The following is a 7,213-nucleotide window of genomic DNA, read 5'->3' as shown; positions in this document are numbered from 1 at the left end:
CATATCTTATACATTTTACATCTTCAAAGAGTTGAAGATATGAACTCAGACATTTCTCAAACTCAACATTACAATAAGATGAAGGGAGGGTTTTTTCATATAACTAAGAAAAAAGGAATATCATATCACTTCTAATGTGCTGCTTCATAATGTTGAATTTATTGTAACTAACCTCTCACCTCATCGCCTCAGGTAGTGGATGAGGTGAGACTTTCCACTCCTCGCGTGTCCACCATCTGTTTTTATTTATTTACTGTTTCCATTGTTGGCATCAATCTATGTAATGAATATGCTGATTTATGAACTCAGTCACTTAAAGACAGCACACTATGTGTAGCCATTTAACATCAGAATATGATTACCACATTCATTTTCTGGCCTCTTGCCAGTTTTGCATGTTACTTGTTGTGACACTGGGTTCTATTAGGCAGTAAAGTTTGATTGTTTTATGGCTGAAAACAGGAAGAGGGGGCTTTTCTTCCACCACAAATGGAGATGAAGCTTTTTAGGTTAGCAACAACCTCTGTGCCTAGGAGCCACTGGAAAATGTGGTCTTAGTTTTGTAAACCACTTTTAACATCAGTGCGACCACTGGCTGCTAACTGACCACGACTTGATTTGTTTACAGTAATGATATTGAGACACCACAGTTCTTCACACACACAATCTTTCATTTGTACCAGTTTGTCTGAGAGTAACAGCTGAAGGGCCAAATGCTCACTGTGTGCTTATAAACTCCCACTACCTTCTGTGCTTTCTCTTGGTCTCACTAAATTAGGGGATGATATCATTTGTGGCACAAACTCCATCACCAAATCACAAGTTCGACAGTTAAGCCAAGTGTCAGTTTGTGCGTTACTGTGCCGCTTGTGTCCACATCTGCACTCTGAGTCATAAACTACACAATTAAAACAATATCTCAGACTGAGAAAGAGAGAGAGAGGTTTGTACATAACTTTAATTAATGCAGCGTGACTGAAATGTATGCATGTTTAGGTGCATAAATAATCCATGTGCACATTCACATGTGTGTATTTGTGTACATGTACACAAACTGTTACTACTATGCCAGGGCTTAGGGAAATGTTCCTCATGGAGGCATGCCCTCCATATCTTCCACATATATACACTTTCCGTCACTGCGCTGCCTCCTTGTCTTTCTCTAAGTATGATGATTAGGAGGTGCTCCGAAGCTCCTGACATGGCGCCATAAAGTAACTTGGAGACACCTTAAATCATCTCCCCTGGAGTGCTTATTCCCTTTTGCGGCTGCCAAATGTCTTTTGCGTGTAATCTTTTACATAAAAATTCTAAGGCTGCCTAGAGTTGGGCCTGATTTGTAGCTTGTGTTGATGCTTTAAGCATTGAGTGACTGTGCCGGCACAGACATCTAAATGCATCTAACGGCAGCAGCTTAATCTGGCAGCCAGATGAGAGTTTGCTGGATCGTTACCCAGCCCCCTAACAACCAAAAATGATGCTTCTACAACAAAACAGTGGGATAAGTGAGTTTTCATGGGGTTACAAAGAGTAATTTGTGACTTTGATATTACTTTGCTACCTTTACGCCTCATGAAACAAGACACAACAACTTGTAAATCATACACCTTAGTCACAGCCTAAGAAATAAGGGTTTCTTAAAATGTGCATTGCTGTTGCACATTCTCGTTATTTTTATCAGACTTGCCAGAGAAAGGCATGTAACCTCAATATGTCTTGATCAGAGAAGTTATATTACAGCGTGGCATTAGAGGAACTCTCTGTGTGAGCACATACCTCCTGCTGTCAAGTCTCAAACCAGTGGCATTTCCCAAAACAACAACTCAGGACTGGAAAAGAAGGGCGGTAAACAACAGGGTAGACACAACAACAGTCCGCTTTGAAAACCCTCAGGTAATTCTGAAATGACACAAAGGGTCTCTTGCCGCTCAGTTGCTTTTCCACAACCACAGAGAAAGCTTGCACCTGCTGGGCTCGACTGCTGGACCTGCCGTGATGCTTATTGACTGACACACTGCCATCAGGGGGTAAAGAGCTGGGTGGCAGGGGCATGAATAGGTCAGATAACAGCCAGCGACATGGCATGGGGCATGGGCATGGATGCTGCATGACAGCTTGTGGAGGGTTGCAGAGTTAACGTGGCAATGCAGAGGAATTCTTTTCTTTGTGAGTGATCTTTTTGCTTTTTGTTCAGTTGTATGTCACTGTACCTGTCCTCATGTAAAACCTTTGCATCCGTGAATGGAAATATTGTTCAGAGTGATTCAGTGATTGTCCAGTCATAACTTAGCCACCATAAATAGGCACAGCATGCCTGTCGAGTTTTGAATTTCTCCACATGCTTGTGGTGTGCATAAGGCTCTAATAAGAGCGATACTTCATATAAGAGTTTAGAAATTGCTGTCTTTTCCTATCACCTTCTCTAACATATGACACAAATGTTAGCATGTCCAGCTAAATAGCTTACAATCTACCTACAGTAAAAACCTAGCATTGCTTTCAAAGGTATGGGGCATGTCATTAATTAATTAATGATATTATGTGGGGTTACAAGTTGCAGTACATATATGTGTTCAGCACTGCAACATGCACTGCAGGGGAACAGGTGCATGAGAGTTTAAAGTAATGCTTTTTTTTTTTTTAAATCTCTTGAGTACATACAGGAAATATAGGGAGAGCAGTATACCTGATTACCACCAAATGTTTACTTTCAGTTGAATTGATGGTGTTGTCTTAATCATGAATACCAAGCAGGTTTGCATATCGCTTTGGATGACAGCCTCTGCCAAATGCCTTACATTTAAATGTAAATCTAAACAGAAAAGGAAAGTGACTGGTCAAGCAGTGGTTTGGAAGATAAACACAGACGTGATGCAAGTCAGACATTTTGTTTCGTAAATATTTCCAAAGGCTGAGGAGATAAAGAGTAGGCTAAACTATGAACAGGCGTTATGAGTGTTGTGACTGGGAAATAGTTGAGGGAGTGTAAAAATAAGAGCTGAAAATAGATGTGGGGTATGTACTAAAGAGGAGACAATAAGGGACATAGAATGACATGCAATTAGGAGACGTCTGGAGATAATGTAGTAATCCTGATGACAGATTTAGAAGTTTGAAATCATTAGCAATTCAAATCATATATGGACTTAAAATGAACTTGTAGAGTTAATGAGAGATGTACTGTATGTGATTTAAAAATGCCCTTGTGAGATAAAGATGATTACAAGCAAAGATTAAAAAAAAACAAAAACAAGTACCACCATGCTGGAATAACACAAAACAAGTGTGTATATAACTTGTGTGCATGTGTGTATCCTTGTGTTTGTCTGAGCAATATTTCCAGCCCAGTGGATTTTATCTCATCTCTGACATTCTGGTTCAGAGCTGCTCTCCTGCTGCTCCTTTGATCTCCTATTCCCATTCTGCTCTGTTCTCTTCTGACTCCCACTCACTCTGACCTCCGGGGACTATCTTCCTGACTGCGGGCCCGATGAACACTGCGTGAAGCTGGGGATCCGAAGGCGGTGGGCAAAACCTCTAGCCTGGAGGGTCAAAGGCCAGCGGGAGGGACTTTAAGGGCTTTAGTAGAAACAATGGCCCAAACTGTAGTCATGTAGGTGGGAGAAGATGACAAGGGGAAAGGGGGGTTGGAGGTTTTTGCTTTGTGGACAATAAACGTGTGCTGCACTTCCTGAGGAGATGTGAACGACTGAGCAGGGTTGCTGTGTGTTGGATTTGTCTGAAGGGTTTTTGACGTTTGGTGGCTGATAATTTCTGTTGATTTTCATTTGACAGCTTTTGTCTTCTGGCTGCTATTGCTGGCTTTAAACACAAGTCAAGTGTCTGTCCTGATTTATTCACATAGCTTACTATAAATTGGCTGGGGCATATGTTAACATTTATCAGAATTTCAAATCGCCTGACAACACCACTTCCGCAGATACTGGATTAAAAAGATGATCTTTAGTATAAAGCTGCTCAGAGAGCTGTCTAGTTAGATTAGAGTAGCTTGATGTTTCATTCATCAAGAACACTGATGCTTAACAAGTATGTACGCTGTTATTAGAAAAAGCATGTATTGCATTGATGAAGACAGTAATGCCTGCATCCCCCAAACCACAACACTGGTCATTTTGATCCATGCTGGATCTTTGTCGGACACATTTACAGTATGTTTGAATAGGTTGATAAGCTCTGTGATGACAGTCTGGTTTTCAAAGCTCACTGTGTGTGAACAGCCTCTTGTATGACATATTTGTGGTGCATATTCACATTTGAAAAACACAAATACTTGCATTCTGACCAGTCAGCGTGACTATTAGCTATAATAACTAGACCATCATTTTAGCGACGCTATAACCTCTAATAGCAGTGGATGTACTAATAAGAAAAGCCTTTCATTTTCCTCTACCCACTACAGTCCAACATGATATGACGTGATTCCCAGTTCATGTACATAGAAAGTTAAAGGACAAAATATGAGAGCAGAGTACATCTTGTTGCAGGGAAACACAAGGTGTACATTTAGAAATTATCCTTTCATTGTTCCACTAACAGCTTTTTCTTAGCTGAGATAGAAAAGGCTTTTAGAAAAGCAGTTTAATATATGATTTCAAAGACTGACACCATGGCTGATTGATATCCAGTATTTAACAAAGCTGATATTTGGCCAGATAGATCAGAAAATCTGTCTTTAACACAAGTTTGTGGGGGTTTTATTTGAGCGAGCTTGTGTGTGTGTGTGTAGCCATATGTGTGTCTGCTCCAGCAAAGGATTTGGAGTCGGTGTGCATGATTGGCACACAATGCAGATGTGTGGGCAGCAGATGCCATCTGGAGAAAGCAGAGTGGGCTGGTAGAGGGAGGGAATGGGGGGTGCTCCACCACTTCCCCTCTCCCAAAAAAAAAAAAAAAGCTGCTGGTTTGACAGGAAGATAAAAGAAAAGATGTGAGTGTGTAATCAATCAAAACTACTGTGACACAAATAAAGAAGACAAGAGACACAACCCGCCCACTCACACCCTGTCCCGACCACCATCACGGTCCTTCATTGTTGGTCCGCGAAACCTTGCCGCCATTGGTTGAAAAACATCAAACGCGTCCCTCCAAGTCCCTCTCTGGCTTTCTAAGGTTGCCAGGCTTGTTGTCAGGGAAAGTGCCTTTCATCTGGGGATGTAGTTTTGGACAATCGATGTTTTGGGCTAAATTGGCCAATTTTGGTACCACATGCTTTGTCTGCTTCATTACGCCGGTCGAGATGCTTTGCAGGAAAGACTGTAACCCCACAATGGCACAGTATTGCATCCCAGGAGACCCTCATAAATCCACAGACACCTCTTCATTTCTTCCAAATCAGCCTCATTCTTTGATTTCCTTGGGCAATCCAAGATCAGGACTCCCCTGCTGCCCTCTCAGACCAGTTACACATAAAGAAGACTTTACTCTCTCTTTCTTTGAGTAGCATCTATAATGGGAAAACAAAGCCACACTATCTAACCACACATCTCTTCAAGCCTTTGAAACAAAGACAGGTCTATTTGCAGTGAGATCACCCCTATGAGAAAACTTCTAGATGTTTCTGTGTACGGGCAGAAATAAATATATTCTAGCCAAGTCTTGGAAGCCTGAGGTTGGTGTGACAGCTACAAAAAAGCATGGGAACTGGGGCGCTAGGGATCTGCCAAACGTGGATGCTGGAGGCTACAGACTATATTTCTACACAAAGACACATTCATGTATGTAATACGCTGTAATGAGATGAGAGAAAAATGCATTCAGACACCTGCTGAGAGTGAAGAAAACTTCTCATAAGCGGCACAAACAGGTTTTAAGCCAAATTAAGTTGCCTGAATTCAAAATGCACGCAGCTCCCTTTGACAATAGCAGATTTCTCATAACACAATTGAGACACTTATTTGTGTGCTGGAATTGTGTTTTGACTTGCCACCCTCGGAAAGTATCTGATCCTGATAAGGATCTGATGACTTGTTCAAGGACACCTCAGCGTGGTGGATGTTTTCAATCTGAATCACAGTCTCTGTAATCTGTAAAAGGCCACATTCCACACTAAAGAAGACACAATATTATAAAGGTGCTGGTTGTGGATGTGGAAACCTATCTGTAGTCAGTGGCTGCAGTGTGTGGAGATGCAGAAAGCCCTAACCTGCCCACACAGTGACAATCTCCTCTGCAGATCATTGAAAGGTTGCCTGCCAGCCACTGTGATGGGCACATCTCAAGGGAGCAATTGAAGACCTGTGTGGGAGGACATAAAAGAGTGGGAGCACCCTGGGCAAAACCCTAAACCTGGACACAGCTGGCTTTTCTCAAACATTAACAAAGCAGCCTTTGTTGGAAGGAAAACCACAGAAGCAACATCAATTCCTGTGCATCATTCACCTTTGGAGTTCCAAAACACAAGATCTGCACTGCACTGCACTGCTCTGCTCTGCTCTGCTCTGCTCTAGATGGATCTGTGTGCAGATTCCATCATAAATACCCATAAGGCCTTGATAATATTAGAATAATAGCAAGTGACTAATCCAATACAAGGTGTGCCACCGATCTCAGAGGTATTGTCAATTTTACAAAGTGCAATACCATGTAATGTTAGGGAGGTCATGCTCATGCTTGTTCTTTAATCCAATTTTGGAGGCAGAACAGGCGTCGGTATCTCCGCTAGGTGGCGACCTTGGTCTGATGCGGCTCACCTTGGACAGCGCTGCGCTTGACTGGAGCCAGACTACATGCAGGATCAGCACAGTGTGACTGCTGAGGAGCACAGAGGACAAAAACTGACGCATTGCATTTTACGCACATCAATATACAGTTGAACAGCAGCTTCTATGTTTCATTTAAAGTTAAGTAAGCAGTGACTGAGGCAGACATCATTTTCTAAACACCGTGCTCAGTTTGAAAAAATGGGCAGTGCGCGCGCGTACGTACACACACCGCACACACTTCCCGTTCCTTTTCACTGTTGACTAACCGGACATTTCCACCCGCGGTTTATTCTTGTAATGTCAATCGGTGACTCAGACTCGCAGTGAGTTTTATATCGCTTTTGTACCTGCGAGGAAAATGTCGTGGAGAAATGCCACCTCACAACCACCGTCTCATCGAGTCTCTGACTACAGTGTCCAGTGGTAAATAAAAGAGAGAGTTGTTAGGGGTGTGCGGGGGGGTTGTTAATGATTATTTGCCCCCCACCCCC

Source organism: Toxotes jaculatrix, chromosome 9 (assembly GCF_017976425.1).
Source record: "Toxotes jaculatrix isolate fToxJac2 chromosome 9, fToxJac2.pri, whole genome shotgun sequence".
NCBI classification, from domain to species: domain Eukaryota; kingdom Metazoa; phylum Chordata; class Actinopteri; family Toxotidae; genus Toxotes; species Toxotes jaculatrix.
This window is presented reverse-complemented; position numbering follows the sequence as displayed.